Source organism: Psammomys obesus, unplaced genomic scaffold (genome assembly GCF_907164565.1).
Source record: "Psammomys obesus unplaced genomic scaffold, mPsaObe1.curated_primary_1811, whole genome shotgun sequence".
Lineage (NCBI taxonomy): Eukaryota > Metazoa > Chordata > Mammalia > Rodentia > Muridae > Psammomys > Psammomys obesus.
The window spans coordinates 13271168-13279729 of NW_026590699.1; the positions used below are offsets into that span (position 1 = coordinate 13271168).

An 8562-nucleotide genomic window follows, 5' to 3' on the forward strand; every position below is an offset into this window, starting at 1 on the left:
AATATCAGAACTCAAGTTCCAAATCTGGTGGTTACATAGATCACCCAAAGTTTGTCTCTCTGAAATCAAAGGCTTCTTTGCATTCAGGTAAATATTGGAAATACCTTTATTATATTGCCTTTGGGAAAATGCATTCAATGTATACCAGAGCACTGGAGAAATCCACGACCCTGAGATTTTACCTTACACCCATCAGAATGGCCAAGATCAAAACCTCAAGTGACAACACATGCTGGAGAGGTTGTGGAGAAAGGGGAACCCTCTTTCACTGCTGGTGGGAATATAAACTGATACAACCACTCTGGAAATCAATCTGGGTCTTTCTCAGACAACTAGGAATAGCGCTTCCTCAAGATCAAGCCATACCACTACTAGGCATATATCCAAAAGAGGCTCAAGTACACAATAAGGACATTTGCTCAACTATGTTTGTAGCAGCTTTATTTGTAATAGGCAGAATCTGGAAACAACCCAGATGCCCCTCAACTGAAGAATGGATACAGAAATTGTGGTACATCGACACAATGGAATATTACTCAGAAATGAAAAACAAGGAAATCATGAAATTTGCAGGTAAATGGTGGGGTCTGGAAAGGATCATCCTGAGTGAGCTGTCCCAGAAGCAGAAAGACACACAGGGTATATACTCACTTATATAGACATATAATATAGGATAAACCTACTAAAATCTGTACACCTAAAGTAACTAATTAAGAGAAAGGACTCGGGCTACAATGCTCATTCCCCACTCCGAAAGGCAAAGAGGATGGACACCAGAAGAAGAAAACAGTAAACAAGTTAGGAGCCTCCCACAGAGGGCCTCTGAAAGGCTCTGCCCTGCAGACTATCAAAGCAGACGTTGAGACTTATGGCCAAACTTTGAGCAGAATGCAGGGAATCTTATGAAAGAAATGGGAAATAATAGTAAGAGCTGGAGAGGACAGGAGGTCCACAAAGAGAGCAACAACACCAAAAAATTTGAGCACAGGGGTCTTTCCTGAGACTCATACTCCAACCAGGTACCATGCATGAAGATAACCTAGAATCCCTGCACAGATGTAGCCCATGTTAGTTCAGTGTCCAAGTGGGTTCCATAGTAATGGGAACAGGAACTGCTTCTGACATGAACTGATTGGCCTGCTCTTTGATCACCTCCCCCTGAGGGGAGAGGCAGCCTTACTAGGCCACAGAGGAAGACAATGCAGCCACTCCTGATGAGACCTAACAGAGTAGGATCAGAAGGAAGAAAAAGAAACCCTCCCCTACCAGTGGACTTGGGAAGGGGAGTGTGTTGAGAAGTGAGAGGAAGGAAGGGATTGGGAGGGGAGGAGGGAGGGAACTAGAGGGGGGAAACAAAGTAAATAAAGTATTATTTAAAAAAATAAAATAAAAAAAGATTTGCTATGAAAAAAAATCAAAAAGAAAACAGAGAAGATGCGCAAAAGAAATAATGAAAAAGGACAGAAATAAAGAGGAAAAGGAGGAAGAATGAAAGGAAGGAAGAGGCGATGTATTAGTTGGTTTAACTCGAAGGTTGCTAAGTTTATCTGGCCATCCATTCCTTTGTTTACATAACACTTCTTTGGAATAACAGTCTGTTAAAAATATAAGATTTGCATTGCATGGGATTAGGGGCTGTCTATGAATCTGTTACCTGTTGCTGGGTCACTTTCCCCTAATTGGGCTGTCTTGTCACTTTCCGGTCAGAGAGGATGTGCTTAGTCCTGCCACAACTTGAGATACTAATATGGATTGGTACCAGTTGGGGGCCAACCTTCTCTCGGAGAAAAAAAAAAGAGGGAAATGGGAGAAGGGGGTGTGAGAGTGAGACTAGGAGGAGAGGAAGGAGGAGACTAGGATCTGTATGTAAAGTGATTAAATACATAAATACATACATACATACATACATACATACATACATACATACATACATACATACATACATGGGGAAAAAAAGATTTGTGTTGCAGCGGGATGAGGTAGCACTTGCCTATAATCCCCACACTCGGGAAAGCAGAGGCAGGGAGAGCTCTATGAGTTTGAGGCCAGCCTGGTCTTCAAAGCAAGTCCAAGGCTACACAGAGAAATTCTGTCTTGAAAAACAAAAACAAGTAAACAAAGATCTGCATTGAGGTGTTTATACTTGTAATTAAATTAACATATTGCTTGTCCCTGCTGATATATTTGTGATTTTAACTTGAAGTTTCTAGAAAAATACTTTAGCCTAAAGGAATAATTCCTGCAGTTTTATTCAATGCTCATCCCTTCAGAAGGACAGAGGCAGAGTCTTTCCTACTCCATAAAATGTCATCAGGAAACACTGCAAGCTAGCTGGACACCTCACAGTTTGTCTGTGCTTGGTCCCACTGAGAACAGGAATCGCAAGAGTGGAATGATTTATTAATCACATTTTTCTACATAAAAGCATGTGGTTATAAAATCCCTGAGGAGAACCTGAAATGATATGGTTTATAACAGTTTTCTCACTGCAGCATTTATTGAAAGGGGCCATGTCACACAGGATCCTATTGAATTACATTTTGACTTCACAATTTTATTTATCTATTTCATATTCTCCTAACTGTGTTTGAGAAGATCCATTAAAACAATTCCTTCCTCCTTGCTTGCTTGTATTGTCTGTGTGTTGGCTAATTGTTCCAAGGGCTTTCTGCAGGAGGCCCTGCAGGCAGCCTCTGCTCTCACCATCATAGTCCTCAACAACTCTTCAGCTGAAGTATCTTAAAGCTGATTGGAACATCTCTGAAAGAGCTATCTTGTTCACCAAAGTGTTGCTGCCCAATAAGATCACAGTATATCAGATGTTAGATTAGCCAAAGCCTCTACTAACCTATGTTTTTGTTTCTTTCTCCCACATTCCTTGTCTATCTTCTCTTGCCCTTAGTTTAAGAGTGTTTCCCCTTAGTTTTTTCCCCTTAGTTTAGTGCTGCTTGATTTCATTTTTGTATTTAATTAATTTTTTGAGAATTTCATACACGAGTACCATATTTACATCATCCTTAACCTTCTCTCTCTTCTCCAACTCTCCCACTCCAACCCTCTCAGACACCTCCTCTTTTAAAATTATTATTGTTATATACATATAGAAATACATACATATACACAACCTACTGAGTCCATTTAGTGCTGCTTATATATACATGTGCTTAGGACTGAACACTATCAGGAGGCTCATCACTGGTGGAAATGATTCTCCCTTTCTCAGAAGCCATTGATTTCTTCTAGTTCTTCATCTATTTGGGGCCTTATAAAATTTCATCCATCCATGTTGTCATGTCAATTGATGTTGTCTTACTCAGATATTATTTAGGCAGCCATATTTTTATGGCTACATCTTATAGGTACAACTTCCCTATCATGGCTAGAAGACTCTATCTTACAGTAGAGTTCAGATTCTCTGGCTCTTACAGTCTTTCTGCCCTTTTTTCTATGGTGTTCCCTGAGCGTTAGGTGTAGGAGTTGTTGTGTTGCATACATCCCATTGTGGCTAGGCATGCCACAAACACTTATTTGAATTTTGACCAGTTATATATCACTATAATAGCCCCTATCAGGTAAAAACAAACAAAAAAAAAAAAACAAAAAAAAAAAACTTCTTTGATGGTGGGTGAGAACTACACTTAACTGTGGGTACAAGGAAAAATAATGTAATTATGATTTAGGAAAACGGCAATAGTATAATTCTCCTCTAGGACAGATGCTATGAAAGGGGAAAGAGGGAAAATGAGTAGATGGGACTTTAACTGGAGTAAGAGGGTAGAGTGTGATACAGAAGGAGAAGAAGGAAGAAAAAATAAATAACACTAATTACATTTGGCAAAGCCACAGGAAAACATTTTTATATACTTACTTCACAGGAAAACATTTTCATATACTTATTTAAAATTCATATATGTGTATAGATATACATGTATATCTCTACATGTGTATATATCTATATACAAATACAGATATATAGATAGGTAGATGTGTGTGTAGTTTAAATGCACATGAAGTGTTATTTCTAAGAGCCATAGGCTTACAACTCCAGTGCCATGCAAGAGAAGCTTCCTTCAAGTTGTTGGTAAATGTTACTATTGCCATTTCTATTGGTTGTCTCTGAGAATATGAAGGCAAGGCTCCGTTGCTAAAGACACCATACTGGTCTCTGACATGAACTCAGTGGCTGGCTCTTTGATCACCTCTCCCTGAAGGGGGAGCAGCCTTACCAGGCCACAGAGGAAGACAATGCAGCAACTCCTGATGAGACCTGATAGACTAAGGTCAGATGGAAGGGGAGGAAGACCTTCCCTATCAGTGGACTTGGAGAGGGGCATGGGAAGAGATGAGGGAAGGAGGGTGGGATTGGGAGGGTATGAGAGAGGGGGCTACAACTGGATATAAATCAAATAAACTGTAACTAATAGAAAAAAGAAGTTATTGGTAGAATTCACAAAACACACTAAGGCATTTTAACCATAATTAAAAGTAGATCATATCTATACGCAAATCCCCAATGGCGCAATAGTAGTATGTATGTCTTGAAGGTAACCAACAACTACATAATTGGACTTAAGTCCATCTCAGTAGGAGGGAATCCCAAGCCTGGTAATATAACCCTAACTGAAATATCCTTAGTTAGTTTTCTTACGTGTGTGTGTGGGTGGGTGTGTGTGTGTGTGTAAGAAAGAGAGATGTGATGTGGATATGTGTATGTGTGTGTGTGCAAGCATGAGGGCAAAGATAAGAAGAGGGTATCAGGTGTCACCTCTTTTGCCTTCCACTTACTCTTTTTGAGGCAGAATCTCTCCCTGCACCTGGAGCTTGTGTATTCTTGACAATGCTAGAAACCAGTAAGTCTCCAATACTCTTTTCTCTCCACAAACCTTTGGTACTGGGGTTACAGATGTGTCTGGGACACTCAGCTTGTTACATGAGTGCTGAGATCCAAACTCCATTCTTCAGGTTTGTAGCAAATATTTTCACCACTGAGCCATATCTTCAGACCCCATGTATCTTTTTGATGTGCTGGACTCTGCTTCTAATCCCCAGCATCAGCAGATGAGCTGAAGAATAGAGGTAAACTTGCCACATAAAGCCTCCTCTCCAATTACAGCAAGAGAAAACTAATAAAGGCTAACTGAGGCTTCATCTCCTCATGACTTTGTCCATTTCTTTATTTCTCATACATTGATCAAAAAGTAGAGGGTCTACCCTGTTCATGGTGAGAAGTGAGAAATAAAATTTATTCATAAACTTTATTGGGCTAAGAGATGCACAGACAGACATCTGGCCCAACCTTAATTTTATATGAGTTGTGAGAATGTGATGGATAGATTTGTTTCTGAATCAATAAACCTAGTGTTATGGTTAATCTTGCCAGCTTATGGAATTTAGAATCACCAGCAGTGATGGCTAGTTTTGTTAACTTGATTCAACCAAGAATCACCTGGGGAGACTCTCAATAAAGTAAGGTCTAAATTGGGTTAGCCTGTGAGCATGCCTAAGAGTAATTTTCTTAGCTAGGTCACTTGAGGTGGAAAGAGACACTCTGAATGCAGGCCTTCCCATAATTGCTTTTATTTTCAATACCACTCAGTTCCAGAAAAGTTTTAAAGAACATATGTAGTTTATGTTATAATTTCCTACTGATTTCAGCATTAAACCTACAACCAATTATTTTTGGCAAAGACTGGCTTTATTCAGATCTGGGCTGCAGATTGGTGGCAGCATATATGTGGAAGGCTGTAGATTCAGTCCTCAGCACCAAAGCCAGACACAGCAAAAAGAAAAAAAACTCATAAAACAAAATTTTGTTTATCTCAATTTTTGCCTTAACACGGGAGAGAGATAAAGATGTACCAAAAATATTAAATGAAGATACTAAAGGCATTTTATGTTTTGTTCTACTATTTCAAGAGGCTTTGTTAAATAAATTCTTATTTACTACATTGGAAGGGAGGTTTGTTCTTACCAATATAAGTAATCTGACTTCTGAGTCTAATTAATGAGGGTATGACTAGAACAAAAATGTATAGAATGGGTGGCTTCGCTTCCCGATTATTTTGAACCCTCATCTTCTTTCACCTTCACACATCTATACTCCTAGGACACAGGCATTGAACTTGAAGTGACTTAATACCGTTAATCCCCAGTTCTCAGCCAGAATAGATTACAACACCAGGTTTCCTGGTCTTTCATTTGAAAGATGAAGGAAGCTCCATAGTCTTATGAGTCAGTTCTCACTATGAATATATATTATATATGTATATACTTTATGTATGTACAATTATAGATATTATTAATATATAAATGTATGTGTTTATATATATATCTTACTGACTCTGTTGTAAGTTTTTAATTTATACACAAGAATATATGATGAATCACAAAACATAATTATTTATGAGAATTTCAGTATAGTTAAATACACAGCCTTACCATAAACATTTGCTACAATTGCAAAACAACAGTGCAGGGAGTATACCATTTTTCTCTTACTGACTATGACGACTTTTATTCTCAGTGTATGAGACAGAACTGAGAACAAGTACTCTTACATTGAAGTACAATCCCAGCTCCTACATTCACGTTTTTAAAGCATTATTTGATTCTCAGAACCAAGGATAGATAGAGGAAAGAAGAGACCCCACTGTTAAGCAGCAGCTTACAGTCTAATAAGGGTGCTAGAATAATGAATAGGATCCCCATGGAATAGAATAATGAATAGGAACCCCCAAAATAGTAGGGCAAATAGTTTGAAAGAAATATTTCAAGGGTGCTATAGGAAAACAAGATTTCTAATTAATTGTAGCTCAAAACAGGACAAGAACATTTAAGTCAAAAAGGCAAACACTGTTTTTAAAAAGTGAGCAGTGAAAAAATAAAATAGTGAGTTAAGAGAACATGAACTCATTTGCCCTGGATGGAATAGTTGTTAACATAGAGGTGTCAGGGAACAATAAAAAAGAGCAGAAGGAGCAGACAACCACAGAGGATCAAAAATGTCCTGTAAATAAATATGAATTTCATCTGTAGCTAGAAGATAACCATGCCAGTATTTGGGATAAAGACGCTGGGTAGACTCAAACATCAGACAAAACTGAACCATGACAGAACCAGGGAGAAGTCAAGTTTCTAATTTCATAGAAAGAAATGTGGGAGTTCCATTCCCCAAAGCAGTGTATTTGAAGAGAGCTACATTTTGTGGCTGATTATGAAGTGAATCATTTCACATTTTGTATGTGATATTGAAGTTGAGGAGCCCATTTGGGCATTCAGACTACATACTGAAATGAGGTAAATGTGTGCTTTCTATTCAGAGATGGAAGTGGAAGTCTTGAGAATGCTGAATTCATCAAATGGTGTGAGGTTATTCAAAGGAGTCCAACAGAGAAAAGGAATCTGGGAGAGGTCAGCTGTCAGGCAACACCCAAATCCATAGGCAGGTAGAATAAATATAAAAGCAGTTGAAATTTTATCTTCAGAAAAACTAAAGTTAAAAACGGTGCTACAGAGGCCCTTCTTCCTCCTGTATGGAAGCTGGTATTACTCAGTATAAGTAAGAGCAGAGTCCTTTGGCCTTCATGAACCTCCTCAGAGAAGGGCAAGATATCAGAGACCCATTTCTTTGGTCAGGTATCCTTCAATTCAAATCTAAGTCTTTACTGAATTTTTTAGGACTGCGGTAGGGGGCACTGGTTTGTTATTAAAGCAAAGTGTAAAAAAAGTTGTTTTATCACATTAATCTGTCTTCAAACTGAGACCAGTGACTGTGTTCCTTCTGACCAATGAAATTATCACTTTCACTTTACAGATTGGGAGGAAAAAACCAAGTGATTTGGAATCTAACTGCTTATGCAGGATGTAAGAGTGTAAACAGATTAAACCCTCACCAGCTTTCTGGGCATTCACTGCATTCCACCAGTTGTACTCATTTCTGTTTTAAATCTCTGAAATTATGTCTTCCAAATTGATCCAAATTAAAACTGGAGATTTTCTTCAGAAATTGACCATCAGCCCAAAGTAAGTGGAAATCACATCACAAAGCAGACATGCACAGCTGTTTAGTTGTTATTATTGTGTGAATGCTAGGTGATTCTTTTGTTTGCCTCTGTCATTTGAAAAAGACAAATCAAAAAGGAATGAAGAGTGAAACTTTGAACACTTCAACCAAACGTAAGAGAAGTGCTGATCAATAGCATTGGTCATATCTTAAAATAAAAATGACCTGGAAGGATGGGGGGAGGCAGAAGTTGAAGAAGTTCAGATAAAAACTATAAATACCCTGCATACAAAATGAAAATAAATTTTGTGACTATTCAGTATGTCCAGGAAAATCCTAGGAACATCTTAAAAGTTATTGGTCTAAAAGCTGATATCTTTTTTTAGTCAAACCACCGTGTTTCTTAATAAAAATAAATATGAGAGCTCTGGCCCATGGTGCTAGGAGGGCTCCCAGGCCCCAGGATCATCCACATTAGACACACCTAATCCCATGCCTGTGAGTCCAACTGGGAGAAAGAAAGAAAGAAAGAAAGAAAGAAAGAAAGAAAGAAAGAAAGA

General features: G+C 38.4%; 1 pseudogene; it reads left to right on the forward strand.

The window, feature by feature from the left end:
* LOC129677829 (arginine/serine-rich coiled-coil protein 2-like) overlaps window positions 1-8562 on the forward strand; it is a 28960-nt pseudogene that overhangs the window by 19306 nt on the left and 1092 nt on the right.